The sequence below is a fragment of the Balaenoptera physalus genome (assembly GCF_965194825.1).
Source record: "Balaenoptera physalus genome assembly, chromosome: 9".
Classification (NCBI taxonomy): Eukaryota; Metazoa; Chordata; class Mammalia; order Artiodactyla; family Balaenopteridae; genus Balaenoptera; species Balaenoptera physalus.
In genome coordinates, this window is record NC_138888.1 from 90813144 (window position 1) to 90833521 (window position 20378).

The window sequence follows — 20378 nt, forward strand, 5'->3', positions numbered from 1 at the left end:
AGGAAAAAATCAAGCAGTGATTTTTTCCAAAACAAGAATGAGGCTTAAATGTCTTGAGTCCTTTTAAGTGCCTTCTCTTTTCTTCCATCTCATCTCCTAAGGCCATTAAAGTAAATTTCTTTTTTTTAAAGTTAAAGTCTACCTGCTTAGATGTATCACTTGGACTTCTGGTACAAGTACAGTATTGACTTCAGCCAGTATAACTTTGTATGTTATTTCTGTTGTTATCTTCGTGCAGGACTTATCTTCTTTTTAAAAAAAATTTTTTTTAATACCATGCATTTTCTTTTATTTATTTATTTATTTATTTATTTTTGGCTGCATTGGGTCTTTGTTGCTACGTGCGGGCTTTCTCTAGTTGCGGTGAGCGGGGGCTACTCTTCATTGCTGTGCACGGGCTTCTCATTGCAGTGGCTTCTCTTGTTGCAGAGCACGGGCTCTAGGCGCGTGGACTTCAGTAGTTGTGGCACACGGGCTCAGTAGTTGTGGTGCACAGGCTTAGTTGCTCCATGGCATGTGGGATCTTCCTGGACCAGGGCTCGAACCCGTGTCCCCTGCATTGGCAGGCGGATTCTTAACCACTGTGCCACCAGGGAAGCCCAGGACTTATCTTCTTGTACCTGGATCATTGCAATTATCTCCTAACAGGTGTACCTACCTCTGGTGTCCTTTCCTCTTCTTTAAAACATACACATGTGCAGTATTGTGCTGTTCATTGTGTTCATCACTTCTGGGGGGTCTTTTTTCAATTTCTGAAGGGAAAATGCAGGTCTAGTCTCACATCCCATGGAGAATGTCTGTTATTTGAAGACAGCCCTGGAATGGAATCCCATCTGCTCCATTGATTAAGCCTAGCAAGTTACCTAACCCAACTAAACTTTAGTTTCTTACTCTTTGAGGGAACTCTGGAAGGTTGCCATAAAATTAAATGACATGAAGTATGTAAGTAAATGTTAGTTTTCATTTCCCTATCCACAACTGGTCCCCTACAGGACTTTACAGTTTTTGTTTCCAAACTGCTGGCCATGCATTACCTACCACTTTTCAAACAAGTTTTGTCTTTCCCTGGTTCTGTGCATTTTATCATGTGTTTTCTCTGACTGGGATGTACTTCTTTCCATATTTTCATTTGCCAAATGTGTCAGTTATTTCCTTGTCCAGTCTAGCTGCTGACGTGGAGAATCGTCTTCTGAGGGCTCAGCCGCATCATTTCCTAAGCTAAGATCCTGGGCAGGACAGTCCGTAAAATAATACAACCCCCATCCTAGTGGCATATGTGTAGTAACTTGTAGGGATGCATGCCCACTGAGTCACAGACTTCTCTTAACTCCTGTATTTCTCCAGTATGCAAAACAGGGATTCCATGCAAGTTTCTTTATACAACTATAGTTGTACCATGTTAAGAATGCATCCTAGCCCTGGGCTCCAGTCCTCCTGACTGGAGTCTTGATGCTTCCTAATTCTTGAGAGCTCCTGCTCAAAAGGGCTCTCACAACCTCTGGTTGGGGTCTTAATCTGCAAAAATTAACCTGCACACGGTATCACACCTTATTTTGGTATCTTCACTTGAAAGAATCATACTACAGTCTACCCACAGGAGAGGATCACAATGCTGATTTCTACCATACCTCTCTGGGCTTTAAAATTTTGACTTCTGGCTTCATCTCTTAGGTACAAACTTTCCAACCAAGTAAGTTTCTCTACCTACCCAGGTCTTTGTAGTTATTCTCTCAGTCTGGGCATTGAGAATTGAGATGCCATCTTGCTTCATCGCTTTATTCAGAAGCAGTGAGCAACTCATCGGTGAAGCCTAGCTCAAATGCTCCCTCTTCTAGAATGACCCCCACCCCATTACACATTCGTATATGATCTGTGAACCCCTTCATTCAGCTCTGTTCACTGAGCATCTAGTATGTGCGAGGCATTTGGGATCAGCAGAGAAAAGCAAAGCAAAGCAGGAAAACACACAACCTTTGTCCTCATGGACTTTTTGTTTACATGGCTTATTGTATTTTCAGATTGTTTTTATTAGTTATTTGAGATGCTATTAATACAAGAACAGGAGACTTTTAAGTTATCTTGTCTAACCCTACCTGTAGTGGGTTGAATGGTGAATCTCCAGAAGATATGTCCAAGTCCTGCCCCCTAGAACCTATGAGTGTGACCTTATTAAGTATCTCGAGATGAGATCATCCTGGACTATCTGGATGGTCCCTAAATCCCATGAAAAGTATCCTTATAAGAGACGGAAGAGAAGACACAGACAAAGAGGAGAAGGCTATGTGAAGATGGAAGCAGAGATGGGAGTGATGCAACCACAAGCCAAGGAACACCTGGAGCCACAAGGGCTTCCTGGAAGAGGTAGAGAAGGATTCTCTCCTAGAGCCTTTGGAAGAATGCAGCCCCTCTGACACCTTGATTTCAGACTTCTGGCCTCCAGAACTGTGGTAGAATAAGTATCTGTGGTCTTAGGCCCTGAAGTTTGTGATGATTTGTTATGGCAGCCGCAGAAACTAAAACATCACCATATTTTGCAGTTGACCAGGGCTGGTTAAGATCTTTAGAACTCATCAATACTAAAAAGAATAGATAGCTAGTGGGAAGCAGCCACATAGCACAGGGAGATCAGCTCAGTGCTTTGTGACCACCTAGAGGGGTGGATAGGGAGGGTGGGAGGGAGACACAAGAGGGAGGAGATATGGGGATATATGTCTATGTATAGCTGATTCACTTTGTTATAAAGCAGAAACTAACAAAGGTGTTTAAAAAAAAAATACTAAACAGATTACCGTCTCACTTCTTCTGCCTTTATGCCGCCACATGTAATTTAATGTAAAACCAGTTCTAAACTGAAAAGCGCAAATATGCATGCTGAATTAATAATTCCCTTTCAGCTTTTCCGGCTATACAATTCTGAAGAGTTCAGAAAGTATGATGTGTTCTTTTGGGTTCTGATCTGCAGAATAGAACTAAAACACCACCCCATAGGGTTGTTGTGGGGATAAAATGTTACAGTGTGTGAAAATGCCTCATGTGGTGCCCATCCCTTGGTGAATGTGCTTTTCTTTTTTATTTTATTTATTTATTTATTGTTTTATTGTTTTAATTTTTATTTTATATTGGAGTATAGTTGATTAACAATGTTGTGTTAGTTTCAGGTGTACAGCAAAGTGATTTAATTATACATATACATGTATCTATACTTTTTCAAATTCTTTTCCCATTTAGGTTATTACAGAGTATTGAGCAGAGATCCCTGTGCTATACAGTAGGTCCTTGTTGGTTATCTACTTTAAATATAGCAGTGTGTACATGTCAGTTCCAAACTCCCAATATATCCCTCCCCTCTACCCTTCCCCTCTAGTAACCATAAGTTTGTTCTCTAAGTCAGTGAGTCTGTTTTGTAAATAAGTTCATTTGTATGTATCCTTTTTTTTTTTTAGGTTCCACATATAAGCGATCTCATAGGATATTTGTCTTTCTCTCTGACTGACCTCACTTAGTATAATAATCTCTAGATCCATCCATGTTGCTGCAAATGATATTATTTCATTCTTTTTAATGGCCGAGTAATATTCCATGGTATATATGTACCACATCTTCTTATCTATTCAAGGTTCAAAAGGATACATGCACCCCAATGTAAATTGCTTTTCCTTATTTTAGGACTGGTGATGCGGTGGTAACAAGGGTATAGTGAAGATCTGAGACATACTTTGTTTCTTGCCTCTCACTCTGCTGACTCAGTGGTTCCAGGTCTGTGAAGTAGAGACAGGAGAAATTGTCCAGATAATTGAAATTAACATAGCTCTGCAGATCAGTGTTCATACATCATCCACCCACACAACTGGAACTTCGTGAATCTCACAGCACTTCATTTTTGTACTTTGTTTTTTTCCACTCACCAGGCGAGGTCATTTGTGCCTTTCTCATCGGGATGTTCTAAAGCTGTGAGGAAGATGTTGTTGAGGGGAACTCCCAAGAAACAAATCATAAAATAATTTTCCTTAAGAGGATGAGAGGAAAGTAAGCAAGAACTTTCTCCTTGAGATGTTTCTGGGATTGCCAGCAGCTGATTGAGTGGCTGTGAGCCATGCATGAGCCTTAGCATTTCTTCCAAATGAGTGCGAAAATTACCTAATATCTTTGGGAAATTTTTCACACTGTCAATTATATCTTACCTCCTGGAGAGACAGACTCCATTGACAATATGTCAGAGAAGCATGTGAAGTGCCACTGTGTCGTCCCCAGAGCCTTAGTCACTCATAAGACTACAAAAACATCCCCTAAAATTATTTTTCCTTCTTTTTTTAATTGAAAGAATTCTTTGACCTTTCTCAAACAGCTGCTCCCTAGAAAATTCCTTTTAGCTGAAGCCATCCTTTACCCTGGCCTTCCAAACAAGCTCATTTCTATGCAAACAGGTTTCTTCATATTCATTTGAAAATGGGGAGTATAATAGCAGGATTTTAGGGAGCCATAAAGTTATTTTCTGGGTTGACTTCCAATTGAATTAGATCAAACAGACCAGGACTGTGATCGCTAACATGCATTCACACGTCTGCCTCATCACTTACGTGCATTCACATGTCTGCCTCATCACTAACGTGCATTCACATGTCTGCCTCATCACTAACGTGCATTCACATGTCTGCCTCATCACTAACGTGCATTCACATGTCTGCCTCATCACTAACGTGCATTCGCATGTCTGCCTCATCACTAACGTGCATTCGCATGTCTGCCTCATCACTTACGTGCATTCGCATGTCTGCCTCATCACTTACGTGCATTCGCATGTCTGCCTCATCACTAACGTGCATTCGCATGTCTGCCTCATCACTTACGTGCATTCGCATGTCTGCCTCATCACTTACGTGCATTCGCATGTCTGCCTCATCACTTACGTGCATTCGCATGTCTGCCTCATCACTAACGTGCATTCGCATGTCTGCCTCATCACTAACGTGCATTCGCATGTCTGCCTCATCACTAACGTGCATTCGCATGTCTGCCTCATCACTAACGTGCATTCGCATGTCTGCCTCATCACTTACGTGCATTCGCATGTCTGCCTCATCACTTACGTGCATTCGCATGTCTGCCTCATCACTTACGTGCATTCGCATGTCTGTCCATTTTTTATGTACTCCAGCAAATTCTTGGTGTTCGACTTCCTGTATTCGAAGTCAAGCACGAGCGTGAGTTCTCAGTAGAATTTAGCAGCTGGTAAGATCAGGCAGTATACTTGTTCACAGCCCGCTTCTGTTCTGATTGGTGCCCATGTTATGTATTTGGAACGTCACTCATGTAACAGCCATACTTTAACACTGATATGTAGAATAAGTAGTTATAGAAGTACATAAAGTGTTTAGAAAGTACCACAGTGTTTGGAAAACATTGTATTTCCTATAACGTGGTAAGTCAAATCTCAGGCTTTGGAAGGACTGGGAAAACTGATGGGCAATATGATGCCATAAAACCAATTTGTTTTGTTTCTCCATCTGGTTTAAAGGATAGTTACTGGGAGGGGCAGTCCGTCATGAGCCCTGAGCGTCCCTGCACATTCTCGCTGAGTGGGACAAGAATGCAAGGCACTTACCACTCTTTACTAGACCACTTATCAGACTTGTGTTTGCAGCAAGCAATCTTGAGATATCGGGTACAGTAAGTCCCCTACGTATGAACGAGTTCCGTTCTGAGAGCACGTTCGTTAAGTCCAATTTGTTTGTTAAGTCTGACAAAGTTAGCCTAGGTACCCAACTAACACAATCAGCTATACAGTGCTGTAATAGGTTTATAATACTTTTCACACTAGCAAAACATAAAAAAAATAAAACATTTTTACTCTTACAGTACAGTACCTTGAAAAGTACAATAGTACCGTACAACAGCTGGCATACAGGGGCTGGCATCGAGTGAACAGGCAAGAAGAGTTACTGACTGGAGGAGGGAGAGGAGGTGGTAGGTGGCAGAGCCGAAGGATCGTCAGCAATAGGAGATGGAGGGCAAGCTGCAATTTCACTCACGCCTGACGTAGATGGCAAAGATTCTGGTTCCTTGCTGGAACCAGATGCACGTTTGCATCTTTGAAAGTTCGCAACTTAAAGGTTCGTATGTAGGGGACTTACTGTACTGTCTTCCCCAAAAGCAAGGCCAGGTTGCTTCTGCTTCCCACAAAGGCAGTGAACCCCCAAGCTCAGCGTTTCTGTCCTCTAAACACAACCCATTTTGTTTGCAGGCATCCATCCTGAGCCCTTTATCTTTCCCCCGTGTAACCCGGGGAGAAGGGACACCTGAAGCAAGTGGCTGCGGGGCTCTGGCCGCTGCTTTTGCCGTGAGTAATGATGTCCTTTGCTTCTGACCCAGGGGTCTTGTGTGTTTTGTCAGCATCTATGAAATAGCAACAGGCCCATTTGTTAGTTTGTAAATAGGGTAAAATCTCAAGACCCTACACTTTGGAAACATTTCTATTTATACCCATAAAATAGGTCCAAGAATGGTTATAGTATTTCAAATAATTAATGACCGTGACCAGTTTAGAATCTTGGTTTTTAGTTCTGACTCTACTACTAAGTGAATGATCTTGACTATAGTTTGTATTCCTCTGGGACTCTGTTTCTTTATCTGTAAAATGAGGGACTTCAACTAGGGCAATGGCTTTTCGACTGTGCTCTGGGGACCCATGGCCAGTCATTTCAAGGGCCCTCTCATTAGCCCTGGGCGGGGGGCGGGCTGCCGGAGATAGTTGGAGGTAACAGCATTGTTGTGCTGACTGGCCTGGTCGCCTACCCTCTGCAGGGCCACCAGCTGTGCTGCGGTTACTGTCTGTGGTCAGTGCCCTTTCCCATTTCCCTAAGCTGCCGTTTCCTCTATAGTTCTCTTCATACTTCCTTTCTTAGTTCTAGTTTCTCAGGAGAAAAAGTGCAGATAAGCAGAATTTCTTCCTCTCTATTTCTGGCCCACTGGCTGCTTTCTGGACATTACTAAAGAAAGAACAGAAGACAGGTTCTCCTCTCAAATTCCCTAACCCACCTGCCATCCTATCAATCCTTCCAGGGCTTGACTCCCAGTAAGTCACAGAGTCCCACCTCAGGGACTCTTGCTTTCCAAGACTCTTTCCCTCCAATGCTATGGAATATTTAGCTAAACAAGAAGCAATAAAACTGGCTCTTGCTAGGGTGACCAGCTGTCCTGATTTGCCTGGCACTGAGGGTATTCTCAGGACATGAGACTTTCCTTTTTTAAACCAGAATAGTCTTGGGCAAGCCAGGACAAGTTGGTTGTCCTATGAATCTTCTAGATCCAAACTTTATGGTTATAAGCTTATGTAATGAGGTCCTCAAAGATTTGGGTGTTTGAAGCTCAAAAGTCAAGAATTAGACTTTTTTTTTCCCCCTGGATTTTGTTCTAACAACCATATCCCAAGGCAGTAGTTGTCCTTGAATAAATGGGAGAAGAAAAAAGATAAGAAAACAGTGGGAAATGTTGGCTAACATAAAAATTATCATACTCTTATAAGCTAGCTATCTTTAATAACATAGACTAAAATGGTTTTATTATGATCCCTTTCTAATGAATTCCTAAGTAGTAGGGGTGAAAATATTCATGAAAATATGCTTAGAGTAAAGGTCTAATACAGAAAAGAACAAAAGGAGAAAGAGAGGGGCCTGGGAGGAATAGGTATCCACGGAGTAAAAGAACAAGTGCCAGGAAATAAAATGAAATATGAATAATAGTGGTTATTTTGGGTTCTTGATTTTTTATTTTAATATTTATACTTCTTTGTATTTCAATGTGCCTATAATAAACACATATTGCTTTTATAATTGGAAAAACTTTACTAAAGAAAGCTTTTAAAGAATGAGAAAGAAGAAAATATCCGTCAAGGTCAAAGGATGAAAGACCACATTAAGAAAGTGTTAGGATTCCATGTTGGAAGCCTGACCATGGGAATCCGCTGGTGATTTTTAAGCAAGTAAATAACTTATTATAGTTGATCAGAGAGAGTTTTAGATCGGATTTTGGAAGGATCTGGCTGGTATGTGGGGCGGTCTTGCTGTGGCTGGGATATTTGGATTTAAACAGAGACCTTTGCTTTCAAATCCAAAGCTAGCAGAAGTGCAAGCCCTCTGACAGGTGCTTGCCCAGTGCTTGCCAAATATTTTCACTAAGGGGAGCACTTCTTTCTCCTACTCAAGTAAGCTGCCCTTTTCTTCATCAAAACCACTTAAAGGTCAGCTAGAGAGCTTGTCACATTTGTCACCTCCACTGCCTCTGAATTTCTGGTAATCTGAGTCTTTCTGAATTGAGTAGTCTGCTTTCTAAAGACTGAGTTTTTACGAGTCTGATCTCATGATTGGTTGGACTAATTTGCAGTGGCATACTACTTATAGTGTAAGGAGAAATTATGCAAATAAGCATGGGATCGTCCAAAAAATATTTTTTGCTAGATACATGTGTTTTGTTTTGGGACTTTCTGTGATTCTTTAATCATTTACCAAAGAGGGAATTTCAGTAAAAAGAATACAGAGGGGCTCCATCAAGAAGTGTTCATGGGCACATTAATTAATGGAACTGTTAATACCAGAAAATGAAGGGAATCATCAATCAGACTAAAGTGCTTCTTAATTCTCTTCTGTTTCATTTAGGCACAAGATTTAGGGAATTCAAGGTATGTGCTAAGGTAGTGTACTCTTGGCAACACTATGAAACTGTAGACCACCAAGTTCCTCTGAGGGTGTCTCTGCCTTCTATCTCTGGCATTAAAAGCACACAACTGTATTGCATGGTTCTTTGCTGTTCTGCATTTTCAACAAGCATTGTCCAAAAGGAGTTTCCCGTCTGCTGTTTGCATATCATGTTGTTGTCATCTTACTAAAACATGAAATGAGTTAAGCTTCGCAGCTGTTACTCTTTTCCATGAAGCAGCTGCCCAGCACTTCCAGGGACAATGCCAGGTGCACCAGGAGGCTACCTATGCAAATTACAGTGAAAAACTGAGCAGTGATCTGGTGGCTTTGATCATTACAGACAACCAGTCTAAATAACTCAGATGTAGATCATGTAAAGTTACTGTCATAGGCCGGAGCAATACAGCAAATTGCTTCAGCTCCTTATGTAATTTTGGACTTAGCCTAAGTGATTGACTTAATAACTAGATTCACAAGAGACTGATGTATGAACCTGAATGACAATTTAGAAATTTATAATGGGGACCATTGTTCATGCCAGTAGATCCTGTCTTGGTAGGAAGACCTATGTGTGAAACCAAATTCTATAATTAGAAGGTTTGCTTATGATAACATCCTGAGTGAGGAGAGTCAGTTATTTTAATCAGTAGTGGTCTCAGCAATGGGAATAAAACTGCCCAGCAATAGATCCAGGATTTGAACCCAGAAAACATGACCACAGAGCTGTAGCACCATTACAGCAGGTGTCTGGATCTTTTTTTCTTTATTATTTTTATTCTTGCTTCCAGAATTCTATCTGATACATCTTCACTGACTTGAGTGTTTACTAAATCGGCCTCCCAGATTCACACATATTTATAAAATCCTGAATCATGTCTTCAAATGGCAATCAATCCATTCACTGGGATTTTTCCATGTTTCAGTTCTCAAACATTGAGGCTGTTTGTGAGTGCTGGGGGCCCTTTACTTTGGGTCTGGACACTAAGAACCGATGGCATGAGGGTCTCAGAGTAGAGTCAATAAAGACTGTAGAAGTTCAGTGGAGAGAGAAATCACTGTGGGCTAGGATATGGAGAGTGATGACATCACCTGGACCTTCAAAACTGGCATTCTGAAATACAGGAGGAGAGCTTTGGAGACTGACTAAATCCATTTGCCTGGGTGAAAACTTAATGTTGCAGAGAAATACAGAGAGAGTTGAAAATATATGTTGGGGCCAAATTCTTAAATGCCAGGATAGTAAGTATGGGTGTTTTTTAGAAGGTAGTGGGGACCCTTGAGAGCTTCCTTTGAGAAATGACATAATCAGTCCAGAGCTTGAAAAATGTAAATCTGACATTATCTTGTAGAAGGGAGGGATGGAGGAGAAGCAGAGGGAACAGGTAGGAGACCACAGGAGGAGTCCAGATGGAGGGGAAACTGAAATGGCCCAAAGTAAGGCAATAGAGAGTATTAGTTTCCTATTGCTGCTTTAACAAATGAGCACAAACTTAGTGGCTAAACCAGGACAGATTTATTTTCGTACAGTTCTAGAGGCCAGAAGTCTAAAATAAAGATGCTAGAGGGCTACATTCCTTCTGGAAGAATCGGGGGGAATCTGTTTCCTTGTCTTCTCCAGTTTCAAGAGGCCATCTGCATCCCTGGCTCACAGCCTCTTCTTCCATCTTCAAAGCATCTCACTCCAACCTCTGCTTCCTTTGTCCCTACTCCTCCTCCTGCCTTTGTCTTCTTTTCTCCTTCTTGTAAGGTCCCTTGTGATTATATTGAGCCCACCCAGATAATCCAGGTTCCTCTCCCCATCTCAAGCTCCTTAACTTGACCAAATCAGCAGTCTTTTACACCATGTATACTAACGTATTCACAGGTTCTGGGGATTGAGATATGGACATTTTTGAGGGGAGGCACATTATTCAACTGACTACAGAGACACAGGAACATTCTAGTTTGGCTGCTGTTGGGCACTACTACCTCCCTCTCAAAGACATTGAATTCTGAAGGAGCATGATTACTTATATCCAAAATAGACCTTGCTTTTTGCTTTTTTTGATGCTTGTAATTCTGCCCTTCTTTGCTTAGAATACCATTCCTCCATATCGGTGGCCTCAAATCTCAGCTCAGATGCTTCCATTTTCCAGAATCCTTCTGCTATCCACCTCGCCTCCCTTTGACCCATAAATTGAGGAAGAATTCTCTCTTTCCTTTATCTTACATCTGTATTTTATATTGCTCCTAATTTTTTTTTAGCAAAAACCTTTCATTTTGAAATCATTTCATACTTGCAACAAAACTACAAAAATAGTACAAAGAATTCTGTTCACTGTTCACCCAGCTTCCCCAAATCACAATAACTTAAATAGCCACAGCATAATGATGAGAACCAGGAAATTAACATTACCCAATGCCATTAACTACTCTACCGACTTTACTGAGATTCCAACCATTGTCCCACTAATGTCCTTTATCTTGTCCTTATCTGGCATGCTTTAATTTTCTCCAACCAGAGACAGCTCCCCAGTCTTTGTTTTTCATGACCTTGACACTTTTGAAGAGTCTGCACAGTTATTTTGTAGAATGTTTGGGTTTTTTTTTTTTTTTTTTTGCTTTTGTCTAATGTTTTCTGATAATTTGATTCAGGTTATATATTTATGGCAAGAAAATCACAAAAGTGATATACCCTTCTCAGTCATCATATCAAGAGGTAAATGATATCTCATTACTGGTGATGTTGAATCACTTGTGTAAAATGGTGTCTGCTAGGTTTCCTATTGCTCTGAACACATCTAACCCTGTATTCTATCAATATGTATTTTTGTCATAGCATTTTAGGGCTGGAGAGGATCAAAGAAATGATTTCTCAATAATATTAAAAGTTATGTAGTATCAGGTAATATACACTAAGGACTACATACACTACTTCACTTACTCCTCATAAATACCTCTGGAGACACTGTATCAACTCCACTTTACCTTTCTGAAGAGCACATGCCTGGTTAACCTTGGGGAGGGAATACAACTTGCTCATTTTTTATGCCGCATAGAGCCTAGCACAGAGCTTTACACAAAATATGGGTAGAAAATATTTAAGTTGACTTCAATTGAAATTAAATGGAAGGCAGAGTGTTCAGATTGTGTAACTAACCATATATGTGACAAAGGAGAAGGGACCATTGGTAATTATGGAGAACTGAATTTGGGGAAGAGGAATACATAAAGGTGATGATTTATTTTCAAAGGGGCGAAGCTAAGAAACAAGATGAAATGGTTGTTGCCCAGAGGGGTTAAGAGCACAGCCTTGGAGAGCACTCACATTTTGGGAGTATTTGGCAGAAAAAAATTCAGTAAAAGTGAAAGGGGATGAAGTACGAACAAAGTAGAAGAAGCAAGGTAGTATGGGGTTACAGCCAAGTTCAAATCTGGAATGAAGAAAATTAAGCGAGGAGATGCATGGGGCCATGATTAAGTGCCAATGGATATTTTGGGGAAACTGTAAAAACAACGTTTTAAAAAGTTGTTTTTTTTTTAGTTTAGTGAATACACAATTATCCATAGTAATGGAAGAGAAAAATGTCAAGATAAGTTAGAAGAATGGATAACTCCGAACTTGCAGACTTGACTATAAAGCACATTGTATATGATTTCTGAGGCAGCACATTTCCTTTTCAAGGTTTGCTAAATTTACATGAAGAATAGCTTGTATTTCTTAATAAAAAGCCTGCGTGGTGGAAGGGAAAGAGAACCGGAATTTGAAAAGTGGTCACATGTTTATGCTTGTGAGCTTATTATAAATGTAAGATTGTTTCACATTGTTCTAAATGTAAACCTTTTCTGGCTTTATCTATCTTTAAATTTTACAATGAGGGGGATCAGATCATTGGACCAGAACTCAGATCTGATTTCTACTCTTGGCATCACCAGTAACTAACTGTGTCGGGCAGCAGGGAGATTCCTTCAGGGCTTTGGTGCCTCAGTTTTATCACCTAAAAATGCAAAGGTTGACTAGGTAATCTCAATTATGTCCTCTGGAGTTAACACTCTAGATGGTTCTGTTGTTTTGGGGATTCTAGCTAAATAACTGGTTTGCATCTCAGACAAATTTTATTTACTAAATCATGGCATGTGTAAGTGCCTCCTAAAAAGTAGATTTTCTAAAGAAAAATATAAGTAGGGAGATTCACTGCCAAAGCTACATAACATGGTAATTGTGGAATGAACAGTTACAGGAACAGGTCTTTATTTAAAACAGGCTTGGCATTTTCATTTGTTTGGGGCTTTCTCTATAGTATTGAGGATGGCCCTTGCTAATTAGGTCTCACTCCCAAAGTCCCTGGATAAGCTGCTTCTGTGAGAGATTGGTCTTAAGAACCCAAGGCGGCCGGGAAGAAGGATATTAATGCTGCAGTGCCCAGCGCTCCTTCAAAGAGGACCTATGGAGACGGGTAGCTAGAGAGCAGAGGACCCTGACAAAAGAATGGAATTAATTTGGATAGGAGCCCTGGAGACTGGACAGAGTTAAAGAGTCTAACAGTAGGCGGCTTATTTTGCAGCCAGAAGTAGTTTTCTTCTGAAAGAAGGGTCCTTTACGCTGGGAAACATTCTTTCTTCTTCCATGGCGATCTCTGTTTGGAGTCTTTCTTTTTGCCTTTTCCCCTCCTCAACTCTGTCTTTCTCCACCTCCACCTTCTCTTTCTCCCTCCGCCTCTTCTTATTTAGCCCGTCCTTTCATGATTAGATTAATTTGTTTACCCGGACAAGGGGAAGAAGGAGAGTTTGCATACTGGTAAGATCAGGGTTCCTCTCTCAGAGCTGCAAACATTAAACTCTCCTCTCTGCCCTGGGGAGGCTGTGAGCAACAGAAAATGATGCCTCGTCCTAAGACAAGGAAAGGTTCTGAGATCCTTTAAAATCCCAGCTAATCAAAATCCTGCTGAAGTGAGGAAAGGGGAGCGTGTGTGTGTGTGTGTGAGTGCGTCGTGTGTGCTGACCCACAGCCCTGAGAGATGGGCAGTCTCTGAAGTGGGCGCATACAATAAAGCTCTGATGGGCTCTGGTGGGGACTGTTGCTGAGGGGATGGAGGGTAGAGAAAGCACACAGGAACCCTGCTGCAGCTGAGAGGTATCTTGAAGTAGGAGAGCTAGCCTGAAAAGAATCTGTTTTTCAAATAGTACAGTTTTGATACTGCCAAGACCATATTCCCAGGATGTGGAATATAAAAACCTCAGTCCTCACCTAAGATCCGTTCCCCATTTAGTGTGTAGTCCTGAGCAAGCTACTTAAGCTTTCCGAGTCTAGGTTTCCCAAAATAAAATGGGCACGCTCATGCTTCTCACATTTTTTTGGAGAGCACAAAATAGCTTATCTTTGTGCTAGTGCTGAGAGAGCTGTGGCATGTTAGATACGACTTGGAGCGTTCAGTTGCCCATCTGAGAAAAGGGAATAGTGATTCCTAGAGGGATTTCATAAGAATTTAATGAGATAACAAAGCCAGGCATAGAAAAGTGCCCAATAGTACTTGTTTATTCCCTCCCTTTCCCTTGGGTGCTATTTATCTGTAATATTTGGGAAATAATAACTTACTTTGTATTACTGACTTTTGATACTAGCATAAAAGTATAGTTAAGAATTTGAACTTGCTGAAAATGACAAAACACATTCCAGAATAAACTGGAAAAGCATTTTATGTGGTTTCCTATATTTTAAACTATCAGTTGGCCATTGATATAGCTAACTCAGAGTTGACTCTATATGCACAGATGATTAGCAGGAAAAAAAAAAAAGGATACAGTTATAAGATCTCATCACCTGACATTAACAATAAACTGGTGCCTTGTGGGCACCGACCAGTTAGAATAGACACCCATCCCAGTGCTGGAGCAGGGCCTCCGAGGCCCCCTACTGTGACATCCCAGACATTAACCCTCAAATTGCTGGACCCTAGGGAGTTTGGGGGGCCTGGGACAGGGTCCAGGGAAAACAGGAAGTCCTTGAAGGGGCTTAGGGCAGTGACTCTTTACAAATACCAAGTTTTTGGTATTTTAAAAACTGGAAGGCTGAACCAATGCAGACACCCAGGGCATCCCTGCTCAACAATAATATCATGCAAACAAATGAAAATGTCTTTAAACCACCCGTTTTCCCCCCAAACACCAACTCTCAACCCATTGTAACACTGATTGGCAAGTTTCTAAATGGGCTTTTAAGTCACTGAACCTTATTCTTTTGGTAAGTCAGCAGAATGGAGGCAAAAATGGGGAAACTCCTTAGCTGGGATCCAGAATAGGCATGGAACCAAGAGGCTTGTGCTAAGAAATATGTACCTTACCCTTGACACTTTTCTACTAATTAGGATTCAGTTTTCATAAGTAGCGCTGTGAAGTCCGGGCCTAACAATTATTCGACTTTACAAGGATTTATCTAGTTAATTCTGCTCAGAACCTGGGGCCCTGACTGTAATCAGGACGTGAGGGGAAGAAAAGAGATTATTTCGAGGGATAGTTTGCTTTAGAAGAGGGCAGACATGGTGGAGCACTGCATTAGGGCATTTGGACATCCTCTGAGTACTCCTGAAGTTACTGGCTGCCTGTGAGTCAGGAAGGAAGGATTCCCATGAAGGCAGAGGCATCAAATCTCTCTCCCTGCTGGTTCACCCTTTCCACACATACCTTGCTTTGGGCGTGTGTAGCATCAGACGCTAACACAGGCTCCAGGATAAGAAAGAGACCGGTCACATACATAGCAGTTCTTGATGAACCCACAGCTGTGCGGGGCAGCGCTGTCTGCAAACACAGAAGAAATAATGGAGTTATATTACCAAGTGATATTTTCCCTTAATTGCAAAGACAGTCATGAACTCACCTATGGCGTTTAATGGGCAGGGACTTGGATTTGGGAGAAAGTCACTTGAAGGAAAGGGAGGCTAAGAGAGAAAGAAAGCAAAGTCACGTAGAGTCCTACATGTAATTCCAATAGGGAATCTCTTGGAAAATGGTCAGTAGTGATTCATCACCACCAATTCCTGAACCACTGCGATGGCTCACTTGGAGGGCAGGCTCACATGAAGACAGCTTGTTCAGCCAGAGACAGCTGCTAGGGTTACAGCTCAAGTCACAAAGCTTCCAGCTAAAGCTCTTAGTAAACATAGATACTCGTTTTATTTTGCAACTGAAGTAAACTGTCATTAATAATAATGTTCATACTTCTAAAGTTCTTTAATATTATGCTATCTTCTTTAGCCAGAATTCCTGAAAAACAGAATATTCTGGTTAATGGAAATTTTTCTTAAAGGAATTGCCTTTTGCACTATATAGAGAGCAACGGTTACATTAAGAATTGAAATGTAGTAAAATATACTTAACAGTCTAGTAGTCCTTTTGTGATTTAAGAAGCCCCTGATGAACTCATATTATTACCTAAAGCTCATCAGGGGCACCAGGTCTGGGACGTCAAATATTGGTCTCAATCTGATGTCACCATAAGAATATACTTGAGGAATTGATTGAATTAATTTTAAATGGTTTTAGCTAGAATTGTTTTTTAATTTTCTCAAACCTAAAATGCAAAAACTGCATAAAAATAATCAAATTATATACTTGTATATACATGCATACCTTTATATACATGAATATGTCATTTTAATATTATGTTGAATAAAAAGTTAATGTTATCTTTTCCTGGATTTTCAATTGTGAGCTTATTTGACCTAAAAATGGCTTTGAACATGATTTAACAGACAGGGTTTTCTGATTTCTTTTACTACAGTAATTAAAAAACATAGGAAAGAAGAGTTTCTCAACAGAACTCAGCATAATAAGCTGACCCCTGAATTTCAGTTAGTGTGGATATATTTGCCTAGAAGGAATCTGCTTCCAAATAATTTTAATAAAGTTATTTTTTAGATGGAAGTATAGTTTGTATACAGTGAAATGCATGTATCTTTAGTGTTAGAGCTCAATGAATTTTGACATATTTATACAACTCTGTAACCACAAATTTGATCAAGATACAGAACATTTTTACCACCAGAGAACTATCCCTTCTGTGCACGTGATCTGGATCATAAATTGAAAAGTATTTTAGTAATGATTGTGTATTTTGCTGCAACCAAGTTCGTCTGTTAGAGAGCAGATGCAGAGCTAGCGTGGAGTTGGATTTCACTGGCACTGATATTTTGTTTCCCTTCTCCGGGAAAGAATGCCAGAGAAGGAGATGAGGGGAAGAGAGTTGGGAGTACATGCAATGGAGCGATTAGTGATGTTTTATGGAATCCAAGATGAGAGAAGTGAGAATATAAAGGGAATAAGAGGATTTTAAAAATTGTGCCAGTGGACTCGATATCCAGACATCTTTCGAGTTAAGATACTAAAATACATGATCTGGAAAAATAGAAATTGGTGGAGAGCAGGCTGTTTGAATGAAGATTTTCTAAGTGATGCAGTGAGTAATTATTAATGAAAGTTTCTAAAACATAACCTTAGGATTGGGTTGCTAAAGTGGAGAGGAAAAAAATAAATTGTTGGAGATAAGGAAGGCAGTGAATGAGAGGTCAGGGTATTGAGTGGATATCGACATGAATATTGAACTCACTAAGAATGATGACGGAAGTAATGGTGGCTTGGAAAACAAATGAGGCAGAGGGATCCAAAGGCTAGTGGTGACCACAGCATCACCGACTGTACCACTCTAGAATGGTACCCTGGGGTACAGTCTGATGGGCTGTGATTCATAGATCTGTGGTTTTTATGAAAGGAAGGAAGAAAAAAATTTTCTAGAAGCAGCCATGAGGAACAGACACCAATTCTGTCTCCAGGCCTGTGGTACCACATGGGATATGAGAAGGAAAAGCAGCGACTTGGGGCTACAGAGAAGGCAGCATATTCAGGGAATAGCTAAGTTTCTGATAGATGAAGAAGTTGGAATTAATATCTAAAGAAGAGTTGAAAGATCTGGAGGAGAATTAGAAGAGTGAGTTTCAGAGAGTACAGTGCAAAAGTTTGGGAGGTTGAAGAAGATTTTGGATTAGGGAATAGACAGAGTTGTATGAGGGGATAAGTGTGGGTGATGAAGGATGATCTGGGAATTTGCTGTGTCTAGCAGAGCCCAAGGTAAAAAGGTTATGAGGCGCCATGAGTTACGGGAAAATGTGTATTGAGTTCTAATCATAGCTTCCTTCTCTGGATCAGTGCTGTAGGCCATTTGCGCTGCTTAGACAGGTAGTGTTGTCGCTGGGACAGGAGAGTTTGACCAGGAACACTTGGAGCTCTGGAGGCCTCTCTTACATTTACGAGATGCATGACAAATGAGGCAAAACCTCATGGACCTCGCATATGTGTTGGTGGACATAAAAAAGAAACCACAAGTAAAAATTTTGAATCACTGTTGTACACCTGAAACTAATATTGTAGATCACCTCTACCTCAATTTAAAAAAAAAAGTTTATTGACAGATTTAAAAGTGATCTGTTACTACTGAAAGGAGAGGCTTGGGCATGCATGCACATGAAACAACTTGAGACACATAACTGGTCAATTTTTAGGGTTTGCTTTTCTTCCTTTTTAGTTATTCCAAGTAATTAAACACCATTGGAAATGGCATAAAAGGTCAGGGCAGTAATTCTATAAATATGAAGACTGACACTAAACATTATATATTATATTAATAATATATTATTATATAATATAAATATAATATTATTAATAATATATAATAAACAATTATTATATAGTTATTAATATATAGTATTATTAATATGTTATATCATTAGATTATATTATGTCTTCTCACAGGCCAAGCCTATATAAATATGCAACTATTAAATAATTATTAATAATATAGTATCATTAATATATCATTAGATTATATTATGTCTTCTCATAGGCCACATCTATGAAAAATGATAGTTACCTACAAAGTTTTAAAAAACATATGCCATGTGCTTATGTTTATTAAAAGGTTTCAAGAGTAGCTTTAATCCAAGAAATGCCTTTTGATCCACATTTACTCTTTAGTTTTCATTTGTTAGCTTGAGAGCTACAATAATAAAAAGGGCAGGGGGAGTAGTGTCTATATAGAAGACAGAAGGAAATCTTTATATTTTATTCATGTTCTGTCCTGAGCTAGAAAATTGATGTCTTACACTTGGGTAAATGAAGGAAGGTTTTCAGAAGATCATATCTTGGAAAGCAGTCCTCTCCCTATTTTCTCCTCTCCCTCTTCCTCCTGTAATGGGAAAATTCTGTTCTTGTAGCTTAGACCTTTATCTTTCCGCAGCTGGCCTGCAAATTTAATTCTCAGCTCACAACCTCTTTCTTTCTGCTCAGCAACTCTTCTCTACCTGACACTCAGATGTATCACCTTAGATGTTTTTTCTCTCTTTGCAAGTTAAATACGGAAAAGACAAAAATAGAAGCGCTCATTAATCGGTGTAAGAAAAACATACCAGGGTGAGAAAATGAAGTTCTGTTATAAGGGCAAGCACAGTGTTGATTTTTAGCAAGTTGACCCAAGATCATCCTTTGTTAAATAGCTATAATGTAGGTCACAGTTTGGATCATGCAGATATTACGAAAAACTTATTTGACTTATGAATTTATTATTAATGAATGATAATATTAGTAATAAACTTGAACTAGTCTCAGCTGCTTCATTTGGCAATACAATGCTAATAAACTCTATGTTTAGATAAATAGGAACAAAAAGCAATAAGAACAATTTGCTGAAGGGCCTGTTTCCCACTTGATAGGACAGTTTTCTTAATTTGTTTTCTATGCCTTTACTCATTTTCTCATTTATTGCAACAGTTTCTGGTTCTGGAAGTAAACAAGGTTACGCATAAAATTGTAATTAAATTTTTCCTCAAGTTCAGTCACCAAAGAGTTGGGCTTAGAGGCAAAGCAAATGTTTAGTAGTATAACAAGTGGGAATCTTCTTAATTTATTCAGAAAAATGCAATATGCCTGACCTGGAAAATCTGAAATGAGAGATAGTATAGCCTTACCAAAGTATGTCTCACAGACGAGTAAATGTAATAGAGAATACATTTTCTTTTTAGTGATCCCTGGAGTAATTTTTGAGATACTAATTTGTTATTTTTCCTCTGTATTTTTTTTTCTTTTTCTGTTGCTCACTTCCTAGAAGGTAGTAAAACCTTTGTACTGCCTTGCCTCTAGGAAGGATTGTGTCACATGGTTTAAGAAAAAATTGCTTATAGACTAGAAAGCATGTCATAGAGATAAAAGAACAACATGGAGCTAACTTGGACAGTGGGCATCTCAGTAATAACCATAGTGGCTGTGAGAGTGGAAGGGTCTTCCCAACGCTTTTGTTCTTGATAATAAGACTGCTGGACTTTTGCAGGGCACTGGGTTGGGGAATCATCCAAATACTTGAGCGTAAATTTCCCACCAGTTCGGCAGGATGCAACTTGTAACTGGAATTAATTTTATTTTTTTGTTTGTTTGGTTGTTGTTGTTGTTTCTGCTGTAATTATTATCATTTATTTTTTTACCTTAGGGCCCCAAATAGGACTAATCATAATCTTTGATTCATGACATACTGCCATCATTGCTTATTCATGGCTTTCATTTATTTTACATATTCATTAAAAATATGATGAAATTATATGAATCCATTGCCCAATTCAAGAACTGGAATCGAATATACATTGTTTTTATTGGAGTATAATTGCTTTA

General features: G+C 39.8%; 1 long non-coding RNA gene across 1 annotated transcript; it reads right to left on the reverse strand.

Moving 5' to 3' along the window:
• Nucleotides 1-259: 259 nt before the first annotated feature.
• On the reverse strand, nucleotides 260-18456 carry LOC309666684. The gene is made up of 2 exons (XR_014267240.1): nucleotides 15354-18456; nucleotides 260-3758 (listed from the first exon to the last, which is right to left on the reverse strand). It is a non-coding gene; the product is annotated as an uncharacterized lncRNA (long non-coding RNA).
• Between the last annotated feature and the right edge of the window lie 1922 nt (nucleotides 18457-20378).